Source organism: Puma concolor, chromosome B2 (genome assembly GCF_028749965.1).
Source record: "Puma concolor isolate L17-30 chromosome B2, mPumCon1.1.hap2, whole genome shotgun sequence".
In the NCBI taxonomy this organism is placed as follows: Eukaryota; Metazoa; Chordata; class Mammalia; order Carnivora; family Felidae; genus Puma; species Puma concolor.
Window position 1 is genome coordinate 63,881,453 of NC_141671.1, and position 22,064 is coordinate 63,903,516.

At 35.2% G+C, this 22,064-nt stretch overlaps 1 long non-coding RNA gene and 1 pseudogene across 1 annotated transcript in view; one reads left to right on the forward strand and one right to left on the reverse strand.

The window, feature by feature from the left end:
• The window catches only part of LOC147581015 (uncharacterized), a 105,253-nt gene that overhangs the window by 71,916 nt on the left and 11,273 nt on the right, over positions 1-22,064 (reverse strand). The gene's annotated exons all lie outside the window — the stretch shown is intronic.
• LOC112863059 (U6 spliceosomal RNA) lies at positions 14,573-14,673 on the forward strand (annotated as a pseudogene).

The following is a 22,064-nucleotide window of genomic DNA, read 5'->3' on the forward strand; positions in this document are numbered from 1 at the left end:
TTACAAGGGTTTTTCTTTTTTTACTTTTGCCAAGTTTTCTATTAGAACTTTGATTCTATTAATTGGTAAATATAGATTAAAAATGATAACACATATGTTAAAGGTCCTTTTCTTGTTTGTATTTTAATTTGGGGGATATTCATTTTATAATAAAACTATCTTGAGGTGGAGGCCATCCTCAATATGGCACCAATGTACAAACTATATTTTAAAAAGAAAAAAATATGTAAACTATTGGTACTATATCAAAGTAAAAAGCTTCGGCCCAGCAAAGGAAATAATCAACAAAACTAAAAGACACTCTATGAAATGGAAGAAGATATTTGCAAATGATATATGTGATAAAGAATTAGTATCCAAAATATATAAAGAACTTATAAAATTCAATACCCAAAAATGAATAATACAATTTAAAATGGCAGAAGACATGGACAATTTCCCAAAGAAGATATACAAATGGCCAACAGATATACAAAAAGATGCTCAACATAATTTATCATTAGGGAAATGTGAATCAAAACCACAATGAGATATCACCTCACACCTATAAGAATGGCTAAAATAAAAAACACAGGACACAACCAGTGTTGGGAGATGTGGAGGAAAAGGAACCCTCATGCACTCTTAGTGGGAATGCAAACTGGTGCAGTCAATGTGGAAAACAGTATGGAGGATTTTCAAAAAGTTGAAAATAGTTTCAAAAAAAGAACTACCCCACAATCCAAAAATTGTATCACTGGGTATTTACCCAAAGAATATAAAAACACTAACTCAAAGGGATACATGCGTCACTATGTTTATAGCAACATTATTTACAAGAACCAAATTATGGAAGCAGCCCAAGTATCTAGTGTCCACAGACTGCTGAGTGGATAAAGTTGATGTGGTATATGTGTTTGTGTGTGTGTGTGTGTACATGCAATGGAATAGTATTCAGCTATAAAAAAAAAAAAGAATGAAATCTTGTCATTTGCAACATGGTCAGAACTAAAGAGTTATAATGCTAAGTGAAATAAGTCAGAGAAAGACAAATAACATGATTTCACTCATTTGTGTAATTTAAGAAAAAAAATGAGCAAAGGGAAAGGAGAGAGAGAGGGAGAAGGAGAAGAACCAAGAAACAGAATCTTAATTGTAGAGAACTGATGGTAACCAGAGGGAAGAGTGGGGTATGGGTGAAATAGGTGAGAGAGATTAAGGAGTGCACTTGTGATGAGCACCGGGTGATGTACGGAACTGTTGAATCACTATATTGTACACCTGAAACTAATGTAATGCTATGTTAACTAACTGGAATTAAAATATAAACTTCAGAAAAAGAAAACTTTTACGAAATGAAAAATAATGGCAATATTACTTATATTTAAAAATATGTTATGGCTTCACTTTAAATACTTTAATATTTTGATATAAAAATTACATATTTTTTACACATAAATCATATTGCCTGCAAAATGTCAGGGGAAGTCTAATTTTTTTCCCTTCTCAGTTTTTCCTATACTGTATTAATAACGTACAGTTAAGTTGTTTCAGATATTTTTTAGGTCTAGGATTGTCACTTAAATTTTTTAGACTTTCTCTATTTTTCTTTTTTGAGAGAGAAAGAGGGCACAAGTGAGTGAGAGTTAGAGAGAGGAAGAGGGAGAGAAAGAGAAAGAGAGAGAGAAAAAAACAGGGCTTACCTGAAGGGGGGGCTCATCAGAAGCGGGACTTGAACTCACAAACCATGAGATCATGACCTGAGCCAAAGTGAAGTGCTTAAAGACTGAGCCACACAGGCACCTTGAAAATTTTTTATTTTCTTCCTACTATTTCTATCTTTTCCTGTAGATTCCTTAAGATATTAGCCATAGCTATTTTAATTTATTTTTAGGTTTATTTATTTATTTTGAGAAAGGGAGAGAGAGAATCCCAAGCAGTCTCCATGCTCAGTGCAGAGACGAACATAGAGCTTGATCTCACAAACCATGAGAGCATGACCTGAGCCAAGATCAAGAGTCAGATGCTTAACCCACTGAGCCACCCGGGCACTCAACCATAGTTATGTTAAAATCAGTGTCAGCTAATTTCATCATCTAAATGATCTCTTCTGGGGTCACCTGGGTGGCTTAGTCAGTTAAGCACCTGACTTCGGCTCAGGTCATGATCTCAGTCTGTGGGTTCAAGCCCCGCATCAGGCTCTGTGCTGACAGCTCAGAGCCTGGAGCCTGCTTCAGATTCTGTGTCTCCCTCTCTTTCTGCCCCTCCCCTGATCACACTCTGTCTGTCTCTCAAAAACAAATAAATGTAAAAAAAAAACCCCAAAAACTAAAAAATAAATGATCTGTTCTGTCTCTATTAATTGTATTTTTCTCTTGACTATGAATTATTCTGTTTCTTCATATGCATATGTTTATTCTATTGTATACTAAACATTGCAAATAATACACTGTAGAACTTTTTAGCCACTGCTATCTTGACTGGCTTTTTAAGCCACTGCTTTTTAAGTCACAGCTACCTCCTGCGCCATTGAATGCAACTGCATATAGTACAACTTACTACAGTATGTTTGTTTGGCTTTGTTTAAAGAAGCTATTCCATTCTTTTGATCTATTCTTCTCCCACTTGGATTCCAGTACAAAACTCTGTTATTTTCCTTCGAAGAGTATTGAGTTTTGTTCCAACAAACAATTAAATTAGTGGAGGATCATTTTGAGGGTGTGGAGGTGTGGTTTCAGGCTTTGTGAAAGCAGGTGCATTTCACTTTGCCCTTACACTTGAGACATGGTTCTTACTCTTAAGCTATGACCCTCCAGGTTCCATGGACAGTCTGAGGTCTTTTCCAAACACCATTAAATCAGTAGGAATCAAACTGCAAACTCTATCTTCCCAGCATCCAGGTAGCTGCTAAAAATCTCTATGCAGCTTTTCTCTGGAGGAGGTAGAGAAAGATAGGGCCAAGTGGTGGTAGGGCCTGAGATGGGTAGTCTTGTTCCACACACATGCAGTCCAAGAATCAGCCAAGGATTTGATTTCATACACATATTTTAGGGTTCCCTCTTGTGTCTCCTTTATGGGATTTCCTCTAATTTTTAATAAAAATTCTTCTTTGTGTAATAATTTCAGTCAGTTAAGCATCCGACTTTGGCTCAGGTCATGATCCCGTGGTCCATGAGTTTGAGCCCTGTGATGGGCTCTGTGCTGACAGCTCAGAGCCTGGATCCTGCTTCAGATTCTGTGTCTCCCCCTCTCTCTACCCCTCCCCTGCTCATGCACTGTCTCTCTCTGTCTCTCCATCGACAGAGATAAGTGCTATAAATAAATAAGCGTTAAAAAAATTAAAAATAATTTCCGGAGAGGTAAGCAGATAAAATGCTTTGACCTGCTCATCTGCAAATGTCTTTCTTATCCCTCCAACGAACAACAGCTTTCCAGAGAATATAGTCTTCCTACCGTAACTGTGTTGACATTTCTTCCTCATCTTCTGGTATTTAGTTTTGCAGAAGTAGGACAACTGATTTTTGACTTTTATAAGGTTTTCTGATGGATATTTATTTAGTTTTTAAAATTTTTTTAATGTTTATTTTTGAGAGAGAGAGAGAGAGAGAGAGAGAGAGAGACAGAGCGTCAGTGGGTTAGGGGCAGAGAGAGAGGGAGACACAGAATCCAAAGTAGGCTCCAAGTGGCGAGGTGTCAGCACAGAGCCCAATGCAGGGCTCAACCTCACGAATCATGAGATCATGACCTGAGCCAAAGTCCAACGCTCAACCAACTGAGCCACCCAGGTGCCCCTCTGATTGGATATTTAAGGAGTTCCCCTTTATTTTTGAAATTTAATTTACAGTAGAATATATTAATTTTTATTAATTTTGCTTGGTATTTTATGGACCTATTTATTATAAAGATAAGTCTTTTTTACACTTTCAGAAATAATAAGTGTGTATTTGTTTTTAAATTTTCTTTTGAAGTTAGTTTTTTATTTTTTCATTTGTGGCAGTGTTTCCCAAAATTCCCATATCGTTAAAATCACTTAGTGTTCTTATTTTGAAAAATAGATATACGAATGTACAAATCCCAAGCATCTTTGAGGAGGGGGCACAGGAAGCAGAAATTTTACAGAAGTGTTCAGAAAGCTGTTACATTCAAGCACATTTGGGAAACATTTTTAAACATTTCTTTTTTTAATGTTTATTCATTTTTTAATAATAATTTCAGGATTAGAATTTAGTGATTCATCACCTACACATACCACCCAGTGATCCCAACCAACAAAGTGTCCTCCTTAATGCTCCTTGCCCATTTAGCCCATCCCCCCCACCCAACACCCAGCCAGCAACCCTCAGTTTTCTGTATTTAAGAATCTTTTATGATTTTTCTCCCTCTCTGTTTTCATATTACTTTTGCTTTGCCAAATATGATTTTCTAAATCTATTGTCCATGCTGTTTATATCCTATTCATTTACTTTCTTCCCCCTGTGTTATCTGATAGAAAAACAACTCAAGAAACTGGATCCTGCCCCAGTTTTCTGTGGTATCTAATGTAGTCCAATGACTCAATTGTTTTTTTCAAATTCAGTAATCATGAGTTACCAGAAATAAAGCTTTCCTAGTTTCCAATTCTATTTACATAAATGCAAGATCACCTTGAATCTTGTTGAGTGGACACATTTTATTTTTCTTAATTATCATTTTTCTTGAGTAAGTCAGTTCCATAGGGACCATTTTGTCTGATTTGTCTTTTCCCTTTGAACTACTAAATCATCCCATGTACACATTGATTTTGTTATATTTACAAATCCAGAGAGATGGACTTCTCCACTGTTAGAGAGGATATATTTGTGACTTTACGCAAACCAAAGAGGAAAAGAGAAACATCGACACTTTCTATAATTTGCCTGTGTACTATGGTGATTATTCAATGAAAAAACTAGCAAGTACACTTAACACTGACTTGTAATGGCTCTTCCTTTGAGGAGAAGGGCTGAATCCCCAGAAAGCTTAGAGATGGCCTACAAATATTATCAAGAAAATATCCTTTATTGGGGATGGAAGGAAACAGAAGGACCAAAACGTCTCAATTTACACCTTCTGATTCATTCTAATTTTTGAAACATATGAAAGTACTGTTCATTCAAAAAATGAATGAAGCTAAGGTAAAATCATATGCAAAATTTAAAGATAGAAGGTAGAAGGTAGAAGCAGTGAGGGCAGCCTCACCAAAAGTGTTTTTTTTTAAATAATGAAAATTATCTTCTTTAGCAATGGAACTGAGTGATCACTCAATTCTAGTTTGTTTAGGATTTTTAACCACAAATCAGCTTTTAAATAAGAGTCTCTGAAAATTTCTTTGGAATCTTCTCTAATATGTTAGCGCTTTATTAAAGTAACTATGCCCATTCATACTTGCACTGGTCTATTAAGAAGCCATTTAGGTTTCAGAAAAGCAACAAGGTTCGGCAAAGGATAATCAGAGATCTTGATCAATACACTTAGAACAAGTATACCAATTTCTAGTCCCATGTTTCCTAAAGAAAGGCCTTTAATATATATATATATATATATATATATATATATATATATATATATATTATTATCACCCATGCCAAGTTTCACACATCATGATGGAATTTTCAAGTAGTCATATATATTCTTAAAAAACAACCTTCCCCAGATGGTAGAGTGAAATACTGCTACATAAAGTCCCATCTTGCTTCTAAACTGTATAAATTAAAGGAATATTGATCTTAAAATACTAGTACAGTAAATAATTGGAGCTTTAGCTTGCACTACCACAGGCATTATTAGAAGTTTTGTCTTCATAATGCTTCTCCCAAGCAAGCATTTAAATAGTCAAGCCATTAGCTCTTTATAAAGATCAACTTTGTCAACTTATTGACAGATTTCCTCAAGCACACATCTCTTTCTTAAGTCTGATTACTTGCTGTGGCATAGCGATGACAAAATGCACCATATTATCTGAACACTCATTTAAAGTAGCTATAAACACCTGCCTACAAGATGAATTCAGGTGCAAAGTGGGAGCAATCTTCTTACCATCTCTTAGTTAGCACACTAGTCTGAAGTCAAAAACTGAGTGTTCATTGGAGAAACGGCAGGGCATGAATTCACTGATATTAACTGCCCTGATACCAACACCACCAACATTTTTCCTCTTTGACAAATTGAAAACAGTCTTCATTTTATAGCAGACTGCTTAAGAAGATGATATTTTAAGCAAAAAAAGTTGCAACATGGGCGTTAGAATTCTGCAGGAGAAAAAGTGATAGCTACTCTTATGAAAATGTTTACAGATTTAAGTTGAAATCACTTATTAGTGAAAATAATAGGAATATATTGATGAATATAAGGTGAGAGCATTATTTCACATTAACTGGCATGAAGAAAAAAATAGTTCTTTTGGTGATGGAAGCTTTCTTGAACCTTCTTTTTAATTTTGTTTTTTGTTTGTTTGTTTGTTTGTTTGTTTGTTTGTTTAGAAAAAGCATTGGACTGGAAATGAGACCAAACAAGTTGCCCTGCAGGGTGTCTGGCACATAGCAAGTCAGTAAATGTTCATTTAATCAAAATCAGAATTGAGTTCCGAATCTATCACTTACCACTTTGTGATCTTGGATATTCTGCTTCTCTATCAACAGCTTTCTCATCTAATATAACAGTATATTCCTACAGAATAATATGTTACAGCATACATAAACATTTGAATTGTTTGAATTACTATCTGCTTCACTTAAAAATTACTGTCTTCTTTTGAGATATCAGAACCATGCTGGAACAAGCCCAATATTCAACTATTTGCTTTAATTTACATGCTTGTGTGGACAAAACATTAACATAATTGATAGGAATCCACCATTTGGCATTATGTAGATGGACTAAAAACAAGCTGAATTCTGCAATTTTCTATTTATTCCAGTGATCTCAAGCTCTAGCAACAAAGCATTTCCACATGTCAATTCAGCCTGCCTTGTACTTGAGCAGAATATTAGAAGTAGAATGGGGGCTTATTTTTCTACTAGGATATAGCTCTCCCTGGGGTGGGTTCTCTGCATCCCATACACACAAAGTTGAGCCTCTCTTCTTTATCCAGTGCTCCCTCATTGTTTGCCTTGTTTTTCTGAGTATTTTCCAGATCCCATCCACTGTTGCAATCAGTACCTACCCTGAGCCCTAGTTTTCTTGATTGGTGTTCTGATGTCCTGCCTAGTTCTTACTAGTATCCTCCTAGCAAAATTCAGACTCAATTCTCTCTACTCACCTCCCCTACTCTATATCCAGTCTTGCAAAGGCACTGGCTGGAGACTTGATTTAGCCTGAACCAACCTTCTGAGACATATATCATCATCACCTGCCTATTAATTGATCCAATAATTCTTCCAAACTCACTTTCAGCTGTTGGTCTTGGGTCCTATCTCACTGTAAAATTGAAACAATTAGAAAAGCACTTCCAGGTCCCAACCTGCATCTATAACCTATATGCCTTGCCTTCTTTCTTATTACTAGAGATGAACTATGCCTATATCCATCTAAAACCAAGCCATCCACATGAATACTGGATTCCATCTCTTCTTTACTACTCAAGGACATCTCTCTAGCAATTCTCTTCTGTCTCTATTACATTAAGACATCTTATCTGCTAGTATATTAATATATAAATGCCTGGTTATTTCTCCTATATCTAAAAAAAAAAAGTTTCTTTTACTGCTGCCAGGAAGCACTATATCGCTATGCCTTCCTAGAGCAAATTTCCTTAAAAGTATTGTCTACACTGTCTCCATTTGCCTTCTTCCCATTCTTTCTTAAACTATTAAATGTATCTTTGATGCTCATCTTCACCAAAACTATTCTTGTCTACATCACATATAACATCCACACTGCCAATTATTTCTCAGTCCTCATCCTCCTTTGCCTATGGATGGCATTTTGTAGGGGTGAGCTCTCTCCTCCTTGATACACTTGGCAACTCTACTCTTTCAGTGTAAGAGTCATCCTTCATCTGGGCTGAGAAAAATCCAGGAAATCCCTTGACACTCCTTCAAAATATATCCAGGATCTGAAAACACCTACCGCCACCATTGCTAATACCCAGCTGGAGCCATCATCATCTTCTAACTGGTCTTCCTGTTTCCAACCTTGCCACATTACAACCTCTTTTCAATCTATCAGCTAAAGCAATCTCTTTAAAATGCAAGTCATTTGCATTTACAGGCCTCTCGTTCAAAATCTTCCAATGGCTTCCAGGCTCATTCAAATAAAACCAAAGTATCTAAAATCACTTACAAGGACCTACATGATATGATCGCCAATCCACTCCCCTCATTTGTTCTGCTCGAGGACACAGGCCTTGTTGTTTTCTCAAACATACGGCCAGAAGAACCCCTCTGCCTTTAAGGTACTGTCCCCCTCTTACTGCTCATTTATGCCTCCAAGTTTTCTGTGGGTGTATCTGCTTGGAGGAACCTAAAGATGTAGAGAACCCCAGCTGCAAGGGAGTATCAAAGTGTAATTTGTACCAGACTATTTCTGTAATATAAGAAGGCCATATAGAAGAGGGAGGAAATGCCGCTGAGTAGGCCAATCTAGTTTAAATGTCACAGCAGTGAATAACTAGAATTTAGTGGGGAGAAAAGGTACTGGAAATCATAATTGACTTTGCATCAATGAACAAAAACAAAGAGGCTGTCTTTGTATATGAAATTAACAAAATAACATACTTAACCTTGAAAACAATAGCATTAATTATACATGATAATTTGAATAATATAACAGACATATCTTATGTAAACTATACAGCAGAATGCCAGATTTAATAGGTCCTCCATAAATACATACATGGTCTCATTGTCACCATTTACAGAGTGATATATAAAATTTCCATTTCAAAATCTGACAGAATTTTAAGAACCTTCTCCAGTGCAATTTTTTTTTTTAAAGTTTTTTTTTTCAACGTTTATTTATTTTTGGGACAGAGAGAGACAGAGCATGAACGGGGGAGGGGCAGAGAGAGAGGGAGACACAGAATCGGAAACAGGCTCCAGGCTCTGAGCCATCAGCCCAGAGCCCGACGCGGGGCTCGAACTCCCGGACCGCGAGATCGTGACCTGGCTGAAGTCGGACGCCTAACCGACTGCGCCACCCAGGCGCCCCTCCAGTGCAATTTTTAAATAAATGTGCTTACTTCTGGTATGAAACAGAGAGATTCATAATGACTGGCTCAATACCAAAGGCACAACAGTAGATAAATTCCAAGAACTTGGTATCTCTATTTATAAGAACAGTTTGATTCTGCTTTAAGTAAGACACTGTGGTTATTTGAAATAAAACACCAGAAGAGCATATAAATGAAAGTGGGCAACACATGTGAGTCACTTCCTCATGGCAAGTTTTATAGTTCAACAATTCTGAAATCCAACAGTAACATCGAAGTACTGACTTGGTATTACTTTCTGCTATTGCTGCATTTCTTCCACACCACCACTCCAGGCCTTTCAGATTCTATTCAATCACTAATGAAACTGCCAACCCAGCTCAAAAATGCTTAACCATTGGATTTTTCCAGGATTTTTGTGGCACTTTTCTTGGAAATAGGTTTGCTACTGTATTCAATTTCTACACATTCCAGACCATCATCATTCACAATGCTCTACTTCAGATTTCAAATATTCTTTTTCCTGGGACTATCCACTGTTTCCTGTGGGATAGGATGGCAGCTCCTTTTGCTGTACTTTCTTACTAAATGCTGTAAGTTTACTAAATGTTGTAAGTTTTATAGCTTCCTAAACATAGTTAATCGAATGAGTACATATTGGTATTGAGAATGGGGTAATGAAGAAGATTGCTTTGATGGCTTCACTGAAGAAGATAGCATGCAAATAGCATGAATTCTTCATCTCAAGATTGGCTTCAGTCTAACTACTAATGCTCCAAGGAGCTTTTGCTACATTTTTACCTTGTGATAGCAGTGGCTGCTTGTTTTTTTTTTTTATTTTTTAAATATGAAATTTATTGTCAAATTGGTTTCCATACAACATCCAGTGCTCATCTCAAAAGATGCCCTCTTCAATGCCCATCACCTCCCCTCCGCTCCCTCCCACCCCCCCATCAACCCTCAGTTTGTTCTCAGTTTTTAAGAGTCTCTTATAGTTTGGCTCTCTCCCTAACTTTTTTTTTCCTTCCCCTCCCCCATGGTCTTCTGTTAAGTTTCTCAGGATCCACATAAGAGTGAAAACATATGGTATCTGTCTTTCTCTGTGTGACTTATTTCATTTAGCATAACACTCTCCAGTGCCATCCATGTTGCTACAAAAAGCCATATTTCATTCTTTCTCATTAAGTGGCTGCTTGTTGTTAAAGAAAGTGACAAATATTATGCTTTTACTAAATGAGGAGAATATTTTTTATAATAAGAGATGCAAATAGTAATAATTTTTGTCATAAATTATGAATATATAAAACATAACACTGCACCTTAATGTCTTAGCGCTAATTAGCAGTACAGCATCTAGGAGATGGAGGAACCCCAGTCGGGACATCAGTCTTTGCCTGAATGTAACTTACAATTTATTGTGGGAGACAAACTGTAATCAAATAATAACACAAATGAATACAAGGTACTTCAAAGTAACATGCTTATAATTGGGGGCTTTCACTGAGTAAGATTAGTGAGGGAAATTTCAAGTAAAATTTGATCTTGGATACAAAAAAACAGTTGGAATTAATCAGGTATAAAGGGAAGGTAAGAGGAGTCTAGGCAGAAGATAAAGCAAATGAAAATCTGTTGGTGTGGGAAGAGCATAGCAATTACTAGACACCGAGAAAAGGCCAGTGTGGATGTAGAGAAAGGGGGCACAGGTGAAGGGGCCAGACTATGTAATGGCTTATTAAAGAGATTGGTTTTTATCCTAAGAAAAACTGGGAGATTGTTTGAAGATTTGTATGCAGTTGGGTGACAGTTGCATTAAAAAACAAACATGATGGCTGTAGCAAGGGGAAATAAAGTTCAGAAAGGCACAGAGAAAAATTCAAACATAAACACTGCTGTTAATACTGAAATTTAAATAGGGAGAAGATGTGGACAAAATAAGACATTTAATACTTTCTAAACTATGCTTCATGAAATGCAAATACAAAATGTCCTCAGGTTAAGGGGTCCAATAACTTTGGGAAATGTTGATTATTCCCTCTCTTGGAGATCTGCAGAAAACGTAATTTATTGAAGGCTAATGCTGTGAAATAATACAGCTAGAAAACAAAGCGTATTTAACTTTGTGAAACCCATAATAGCTTAACTGTATCTAATCTTAAAACTTACTGCACACAAACTACCGATATAGACTATCTCCTTAAAAGGCACAGAACTAGATTTTAGTATATGGCTCTAAATTTTCACATTGCATTATAGAGAAATATTTTCCCCTTAACTTTTTAAGAATATTAGAGAAGAACAAGAATTTAAATTATTAGACTATTGCAACTACAGAAACATGAAATAATTCTGGACGTAATAAAAATAGTGAACAACAGGTTTACACTTAAGGAGCTATTGTGGGGGGAAAAGTAATTTAAAATATACACATTTTAAAATGATAAAAATTATTAGATACCTCTAAAAAATATTAAATGGAAGTTTGAGCAGTAGTGAGGCTCCAAGCTGTCCTTGATGATCCATGCCTCCTACAATTTATACCCTTGTTTAGTACTGTCCCATGCTGAATCATGGTACTGTTGACCAATTAAATGTAGTGTGAGTGATTGAATTTCAAGGCTAGGTGTAAAAAAAAAGACTATAAGTCCCACTTTGGGTGTTTGGGTTCTTGGATTGCTCATTCTGTGTGAAGTCAGCCACTATGCCATTAGGATGTTCAAACTACCCATTGAAGAGACACCAGTGGAAGGAGCTGAGGTCTCTGAGACCAATAGCCACCATTAAATCACCAGCCAGCTTACAGTTGGAGTGAGCCACCTTACAGCAGATCCTCCAGCTTAAGTCATGCTTTGAGATGACCATAGCTGTTGGAGAGACCCTAAAGGAGAACTGCCTGGTTGAGTCCTTAGTAAATCTCTGGCTTAAGACACAATGAAAGATAATACAAGATTGTGATTTTAAACCACTAAATTTGGGGGCATTTGAAAAAAGCAATAGGCAACTAACATATAGAGTTCTTTTAGAAAATGTGCTGAATGATACTTTGTCAAGCACTGTACATTGCCAATTTAGCATTAAAGTTTGTAAAGGCATTTTATTTGCCTTCCAAATTAGGTTATACTATGCTCTTCAGAACGACACTCCAAGGATATCACCTGCTAATCTGCAGGGAGAAAAAAATTAAGATTTTGTGATATAACATCCCAGATACTAATGTATAACCCTTCTTTAGTGAAGGCAAATTGTTACAGAAGTAGGTCTTTAAGACTATCAAATATTGAATAGGCCAAGCCTTCTCTGGTGATGAATATGACATAAAGGCTTTGAAAACTGTGTTAGCCACTGTGAATGAAGTGAAAAATTTCACAAGGTGAAGAGAATGAATCTCACACTTTGCAAGGTCTTTCCCTTAATAGCATCCACCAAATTCTTTCCACTCCTATTTTCTTTATAGACTACTCAATTAGGGATAATAGGGGCCTGAGAAAGAATATAATTCATTTCCACAATCCTAACACTTCACTTTATCTCAACCTCGTTCCTCACTGTTCACCTTATGTTTCTAACAGAGAAAAAAGGATCTTGGATTTTTTTCTTTCTCTTTCTTCCCCACTCCCAACCATTTGAGTAGGTCTTATTTGAGTAAGAGCATTGCTCCAAATCAGAGACACTTGGAGGAAAATGTGAAAGAGCTACGGACAATCTATAAGTAAAATGAACCATTGGATAAGTAAGATTTGACTACTTAACTTTTCGATATATTCAGTTTTACTTATTTTAAAAATAGCCCAGAAACAGACCCACACAGATATAGTCAAATGATCTTTGACAGAAAAGTAAAGGCAACTCAATGGAGAAGGGAGAGTCTTTTCAACAAACGATGCTGGAATAACTAGACACCATATTGAAAAAAAGAAGAACAGTTTAGACACAGTCTTTGTACCTTTCACAAGAATCATATCAAAAGGGATTATAGACCTAAATGTAAAGTGCAAAATCCTAAAACATCTATAAGAAAACATAGGAGAAATTCTAGGTGTTCTTAGGCTTGGCAAGATACTTTTAGATGCATATCTAAAAGCATATCCATGAAAGAAAATTGTTGCCTTTCATTAAAATTAAAAATGTCTGCTCTGAGAAAGACACTACTAAGAGAATGAAGACAAGCCCTAGACCAGGTGATAATGTAGGCAAAATATGTATCTGATAAAAGACTTGTATTCAAAACATACAAAGACTCAACACTTAACAACAAGAATACAGGAAACCCAATCAGAAAATGGTCAAGAGATCTGGACACCTCACTATGGAGAATATACAGATAACAAATAAGCACATGCAAATACATTTAACATCACTTGTTATTTGAGAATTGCAAATTATACAACAACAATGATTATATCACAACATACTTATTAGAATGGCTAGTCCAAAAACCTGACAGTAACAAATACACAGTTACATATTTATTCTTATTTTTTTCTTTTCAAATTTTATATAAATTCTAATTATTTAAAATGCAGTGTAATATTGGTTTGAGGAGAATTCACTGATTCATTACTTACATACAACACCCAATGCTCAATGCCCTCCTTAATACCCATCACCCATCTGGCCCATCCCCCACCCACTTCCCTCCATCAACCCTCAGTTTGTTCTCTACTGTTAAGAGTCTCTTATGGTTTGTTTCCTTCTCCTTTTCTCCCCTCCCATAAGTTCATCTGTTTTATTTCTTAAATTACACATGAATGAAATCATATGGTATTTGCTTTGTTCAAAGAAGTGAAATATTTAGAAGGAGCTGAAGTGGAAACTTGGTCATAAAGTCCATTTTTCTCTAAAACTAAAAAAAATCTTTGTATCTAAGGAACAAAAGCAGATATGGAGTGTACTTGGTTATAGTGTTGGGTAGAACACACACACACACACACACACACACACACACACACACACACACTTTCTGTTTATCTGATGTGGAAAGTAGAGATTGGGCAATATATTTTGAAGCAAAAGTAGCAAATAGATACTGCTGAACCACAAAAAAACAAACATTCTCAGATCTTCTAATGCCAAAACTGTCAGAAGGCTACAGGACTAACCCTTCAGAACATAAGATGTGACAATAAAAATTATGTGGTTGTGTGAAATGGTCAAATTAGCATAAAATCATTTATGGTTCTCCTCTTCCTTCCCTTCTAAGGCATCATCTTCACTCAGGTTTCCCTGGGTCCTTTATTTCCCAAATTAGGACTAATGGATGAAGAAAATTGGAATGTCAGTAGGCCACTTTAGATTTTAAAAAGACATGGAAAACTAGATGATAAAATTAAGAATTTCTATTCATCAAAAAATACTAATAAGAATACAAAGGCAGCACATGGAGTGGGAAAAGATATTCATTATAGTATATCTTAAAAATTCTATCCTCATGCTCATTTTGGTCACACACTAAAATTGGAACAATATAGAGAAGATTAGCATGACCCCTGTGCAAGGATGACACACAAATTCATAAAGCATTCCATATTTTTGAAAGTTTCTAAGGGAGTAAATCTTAGAAGTTCTCATCACAAGAAAAAATTAAATTCTGTAACTATGCGTGGTGATGAATGTTTAAAAAAAACTATCATTGATATATAAAAACCTTTATAGATCAATAGGAAAAGAACACACAAATCCAGTACAAAATGGGCAAAAATTGCTGAACAAATACTTTACAAAAGAGGATATCCAAAAAAACCAATGAAGATATGAGTTCAACTTCATCAATCATCACAGAAAGGTAAGTTAAAACCACAAAGAGATCTCACTACACACCTATCATAATCAAGAAAAGGAAAACAGGGGCACCTGGGTGGCTCAGTTGGTTAAGTGCCTCACTTCAGCTCAGGTCAAGATCTCACAGTGCGCAGGTTCAAGCCCCACATCTGGCTCTGCGCTGAGAGCTCAGAGACGAGCCTGCTTCGGTTTCTGTGTCTCCCTCTCTCTCTACCCCTCCCCTGCTTGTGCTCTGTGTCCCTCTCTCTCTCTAAACAATAAGTAAACATTAAAAAAAAGAAAAGGAAAACAATGGGAAATAGGTGTTAGTGAGGATGTAGAGCAATCAGAATGCTCATATACTACTGTTAGAAGATTAGTACAACCACTTTGTAAAACTGGCAGTATCTGTTAAAGCTGCCTATGCTGAGAGCAAGGAGTTAAAACAACTGAGTTTTCATGCAATCACTACACCAAGAAAACATCCTTGAGAGAAGGGCCTCTGGGTCATCCAGTCTAATCTTCTTCATAAATGGACTTATAGATAAATAGACTAATGATATTTGCTAGGAAGAAGTGACCTTATCTCTGAAATGCCCTTGTCAGGAAGTTCTGGTTAAGGATTACCTATAGAAAAAGAACCCAGGGCATCTAAGAAATGACCCTCTGGAGAATTTCACCTAAGCTACACAGCTCTCTGGCTTCACAATTTAAATGCTTCTGCTGTGTGAAGTGACTTTGCAGATGTAACATAGAGATCTTATCTATTATTTTGAGCCACATGTTGGACAAACAAAGACAGGTCCTGAGAAACTACCCTTGTTGTCCTAAACTTCTCTCTGCTCTCTCTGAAATTGTCAATTGCCTTCAAATTGAAATTATTTAATAAAGTTTGCTAAGGGATAAGATCTCTGTAATTCATGTGGGTCTGATTTGATAATTCCATCCTGTGTATTAGCTTATACGATTAGACCAAATAATCCCACTCATGGGTGAATGTCAAACAGAAATCATTCCTGTGTTCAGCTAAGAATAAGAACTGTTATATTCATTACAGCACTATTTTTAATGGCTACAAACTGGAAAATATCTAAATGCTCATAAAGAAGAATTGACAAATTGTGGTATTTTCACACAATGGAATTCTATTCAGCAATTTATCACTTCAACTACATGAATTAGTTTGGATGCAACTCAGAAACATAATGTTGCTTGAATTAATCCATACTAAAGGGTATGGTATGTTTCTAAAAGAACAAAAACAGGCAAAATTAATCTAAACTTTAAAAAGTCATGTAATATTATTGTTGGGGGCAGGTAATACCAAAGGAGAGCAAGAGGGGACTTCTGTTTCTTGATCTAGGTGTTGGTAAGTTAAGTTTGTAACAACTTATTGAGCTATACCCTTATGATATGTGAACTAGAGAATACAGGACTCACTGGTGGGAGGAATGCCCATAAATGGATCTTTGAGAGATAAGATGGATAAGAAAAGTTTTTAGAAAGTTTCACTGGATATTGATCATAGATTTGTGCCATTGCTCCCTCTTCAAGAAACTTCTGAAGAGATTTATACAACTTTTGATAGTTTTTAAAGCCAAATTATTTTTCTATTCAGTATGACAAAATGTGGAGATGAGTGATGACATGGGTACAACAGCATAGAATTATCACTGAAAAGTAAAAAAAAAAACTGAAAAACAGATATAAGTGAAAAACACTTTAGATATAGCAGGTCACCCAATTGTTGATATTTGTAATCTTTGGTATTTTGGTTTTAAGAAAATATCCTTGGATAATTTTAATAAAAGTTGATACTGTCATATTTTATTCTGTATTGTTAGCAGAATACTTAACTTTAATTTTTAGTGTCTCCTAAGAATCTTCAAACATAACTCATACACTAATAATTCCAAATATATATTCCTACTTTCTGTAATAATGACAATGGTGATGATGATGGTAATAATCGTAGCAACAAATATGCCCTAAACCCTAATCTATGAGATATGTGGCTAAACCCTCTAACACAAGGGTTCTTAATTCAGAGTTCAATAAAATTTAGGAATTCATAAATTTGAATGGGAATTACATATGTATTTTCACTAAATTTTAACTGAAATTTAGCAATTCTTTCAATAGAAATTTAGCATTTCCTTCAGTGTAAATCACAAATGTTTTCATCATACATTACACCTACAACTGATATCTTGAATTAATGGTTTATACTCATCACTGTATTGAAATTGTGAGTTATTATGCTCATCATCAGATCTTGTTTTTAATATGTAAAGAATTACATATATTATTATATCATATGATCTTTAATAATTGGATGACTCTATTTCAAAATGATTGGCTGGTTTCTACTATAATTCTGTATATCTTTTTTTTTTTGATTGGATAAAAATGTTATTTTCAATTGCACCAATGGGTTCCATAGCAATAAACAGTTAAGATATCTCACTTAAAATATCTCACTTAAAATATCTCACTTAATTCATACTACCTTATGTTATTAGTATTTTCATACTCATATTAGAGTTAAAGGAAATGAAGCAGGGAAAGTTGAAGGATGTTCCCAAATTCACAAGATCTGAAAATCCCAGGGCTAGAATTAAAACCCAGATCATCTGGTTTCAGAGACTGTCCTTTCAACCACTGGCCTATGTAGCCTGTTAGAAATTTAAATTCTAGCATAGTGGCTTTCTAACTGTTGTTTACAGAAGTTGTTTGTATATGCCTTGGAGTATGTCATGAGAAGCAGGAGAGGCCAAACCTCAGGCAGAGTAGCCCTTTGTTGGTAACTTAGTGTTCAACTTAAAATTTTGTACTTAAGCAATTATTAGCATACATAAGGGAAAAATCAGTAGCAATGCAAATATAGGAGGGGACTTTAACACTCCATTTACATCAATGGATAGATCATTCAGACAGAAAATCAATAAGGCAACAGTGGCTTTGAACGATATGTTGGACCAGATGGATCTAACATATATTCAGAATATTCTACCCCAAAACAGCAGAATACATATTTTTTCAATATGTATTGAAAACATCGAATATTATCCAGAAGAGGCCACATGTTCAGCCACAAAACAAGTCTCAAAAATTCAAAAAGATCGAAATCACGTAATGCATCTTTTCCAAACACAATGGTGTGAAACTACCAATCAATCACAAGAAAAAATCTGGAAAGAACACCATTACATGGAGGTATATAGCATGTTACTAAACAATAAATGGGTAAGCCAAGAAATCAAAGAGGAAATTTAAAAAATACATGAAAAAAAATGAAAATGAAAACACAATGGTCCAAAATCTTTGGGATGCATCAGGCTGTTTGAAATGGGAAGTTTACAGTAATACAGATCTACCCCAAGAAGCAAGAATAATCTCATATAAACAACCTAATATTACAGCAAAATGAACTAGTAAAAGAAAAACAAACAAAACCACAAACCAGTAGATGAAAGGAAGTAATAAAGATTAGAGCACAAATAAATAAAATAGAGACTAAAAAAGCCAATAGAACACATCAATGAAACCCAGAGCTTGTTCTTTGAAAATATCAACAAAGTTAATAAACCTTTGGCCAGACTCATCTAAAAAAGAGAGAGAGAGAGGAGGAGAAATGATTCAAATAAATAAAATTATAAATGAAAAAGGAGAAATAACAATGACACCACAGAAATACAAAGGATAATAAGAAAATATAATAAAAAATTATATGCTAACAAATTAGGCAACCAAGAAGAAATGGATAAATTCCTAGAAACATATAGCCTGCCAAAACTAAGGCAAAAAGAAATAGGAAATTTAAACAGACCAATTACTAGCAATGAAATTGAATCAGTAATCAAAAAATTCCCCAAAAAACCCCACAAAAGTCCAGGGCCAGACAGTTTCATAGGTGAATGTTACCAAACATATAAAGAAGAGTTAATGCCTGTTCTTCTCAAACTATTCCAAAAAATAGAAGAGGACAGAAAGTTTCCAAATCCATTATACAAGGCCAGCAATACCCTGACACCAAAACAAGACAAATACATTACAAAAAAAGAAAACTACAGGCCAATATTTCTCATGAACATAGATGCAAAATTCCTCAACAAAATATGAGCAAACTCAATCCAACAATACATTAAAAAAAAGCACTCACCATGATGGAATGGTGGGACTTATTCTAGGGATGTAAGGGGGTTCAATATTTCAAATCAAACAACATGATATATCACATTAACTAGACAAAGGATAGAAACCAATGAGTAGTTCAGTAGATGCAGAAAAATCATTTGACAAAGTAAAACATCTATTCAGGATAAAAAAACCCTCTCGACAAGTAAAATTAGAGGGAACATACTTCAACATAATAAAGACCATCTATGAAAAACCCACCTAACATCATCCTCAGTGGTGAAAAACTGACAACTTTTCCCCTAAGATCACAAACAAGACAAAGATGTCCAATCTCACAGCTTTTATTAGAAGTCCTAGCCACAGCAGCCAGACAAGAAAAAAGAAATAAAATGCATCCAAATTGGTAAGGAGGAAGTAAAACTTTCACTACTTAACACATGACATGATACTATATATAGAAAACAATAAAGACCCCACCAAAAACTACTAGAACTGATAAATGAATTCAGTAAGGTCAAAGGATACAAAATTAATTTGTTGTATTTCTATACACTAATATACAGCCATTTGTTGCATTTCTATACACTAATAATGAAGTAAGCAGAAAGGGAAACTAAGAAGACAATCCCAATGACAACTACACCAAAAAGAATAAAATACCTAGGAATAAATTGAACCAAGGAGGTGAAAGACCTGTACTCTGAAAACTTTAAAACATTAATGAAACAGTTGGAGATGACACAAACAAATGGAAAGATATCTGATGTCCATGGATCAGAAGAACAAATGTTGTTATAATATCCATACTACCAAAAGCAATCTACAGGTTTAATGCAATCTCTATCAAAATACCAACACCAACTTTCATAGATCTAGAACAAATAATCCTAAAATTTTTATGGAACCACAAAAGACCCTGAGTAGCCAAACAATCTTGAAAAAGAAGAACATAACTGAAAGTAACACAATCCCAGATTTCCAGATACACCACAGAGCTGTAGTAACCAAAACAGTATAGTACCGGCACGAGGTAGACACAGAGATCAGTGGAACAGAACAGACAGCGCAGAAACAAACCCACAATTATATGGTCAAACTAACCTTTGACGAGTGAATCAAGAATATGTAATGGGGATAAGACAGTCTCTTCAACAAATAGTTTTGGGAAAATTGGACAGCTACATGCAAAAGAATGAATCTGGACCACTTTCTTACACCATACACAAAAATAAACGCCAAATGGATTAAAATCCTAAATGTGAGACCTAAAATCATAAAAATCCTACAAGAGAGCACAGACAGTAACTTCTCTGACACTGGATGTGGCAACAACATTGTTCTAGATATGTTTCCTTTAACAAGGGAAACAAAAGCAAAAATAAACTATTGGAACTACTTCAAAATAAAAAGTTTCTGCACAGCAAAGGAAACCATCAACAAAACTAAAAGACAACCTACAGAATGGGAGAAGATATTTGCAAATGACATGTCCAATAAAGGATTAATATCCTAAATATATAAAGAATATGTAAAACTCAACACCTCAAAAATGAATAATCCAACTGAAGAATGGGCAGAAGTCATGAATGGACATTTTTACAGAGAAGACACACAGATGGTTGACAGATACATGAATGGTGCTCAACGTCACTCATAATCAGGGAAATACAAATCAAAACCACAATGAGATATCACCTCACACCTGTCAGAATGGCTAAAATCAAAAGCACAAGAAACAAAAGGGTTGATGAGGACTGGGGGGAAACAAAAGGAACCCTTCTATACTCTTGGTGGAAATACAAACTGGTACAGCTACTGTGGAAAGCAGTGTAGAGTTCTTCAAATACTTAAAAATCAAATTACCGCATGATTCAGTAATTCCACTAGAGTATTTACCCAAATAAAATGAAAATACTTATTTGAAAAGATATATGTCCCCTTATGTTTATTGCAGCATTATTTACAATAGGCAAATTATACAAGCAGCCAAGCATCCCTTGATAGATGAATGGATAAGGAAAAAGTGACATATGTACACAACAAAATATTACTGAGCCATAAAAAAGAATGAAATCTTGCCATTTGCAACAACGTGGATGGATCCAGAGGACATAATGATAAGTGAAATAAGTCAGAGAAGCACAAATACCATATGATTTCACTCATATGTGAAATTGAAGAAAAAAAACAAATGAACAAAGACCGGAAACTAGTATAATACTGCAACTGTATAACTGTATAACTCTCAACTCTGCAGTGAACCAAAACTGTTCTGAGAAAAATAAAGTTTTAAAAAATAAAACACAAAATAAAATAGAATTTTTCTTTTGAAACATATCTGTTAGTACCAAAAACGTTCTAAATTGTTGCCTTAAAATAACATAAAATATACAAACCAAACTTTTAAAAATCAGTTATCACAGAGATATTTTTATTACCAGACAATTCAGTCAGCATCTCAGTCTCAATCTAAGAACCAACTAGGTTTTTACAAATCTGATGGACTATCTTCAATCTTGACTCTTCAAAGTCAACTACAGAACAGAAAGATTCCCAGTACTTCCCAAGATTGCACCCACCCCATCCTACCCTCAGGTCATGACCTTACATTAATCCATAATTTTTAAAAGACTTTCAATGAGCTGGTGGTCTTGGCTATGCTGAAAATATCTGATAACTTACTGAGTGCTAGACTTGAATGTAGTATATGTTTAATACGCAGTCACTCCACCTCATTTTTATCTTATTTTCATTATTAAATTAAGTTGCCTGGCTTGATGATTTTGTCTAAGATTTCTGTGAGTCTCATGGAACAATTTCAAGATTATACATTAGGCAGAGTTTTAGCTTCAAGAAATATACACACAAAAAAAGCGTTGGATTTTTCCTTTCAGGGATATTATTTAGGTTCAGAAGGAGTAGAGGTGGGCTAGGAAAGAAGCCTTTTTAAGATTCATTCCTTTTGTGATGGGTCAAAAGGATGTATAGAGACTAAGTCAGAACTGAGAAAAGCAGTTCATCCTGT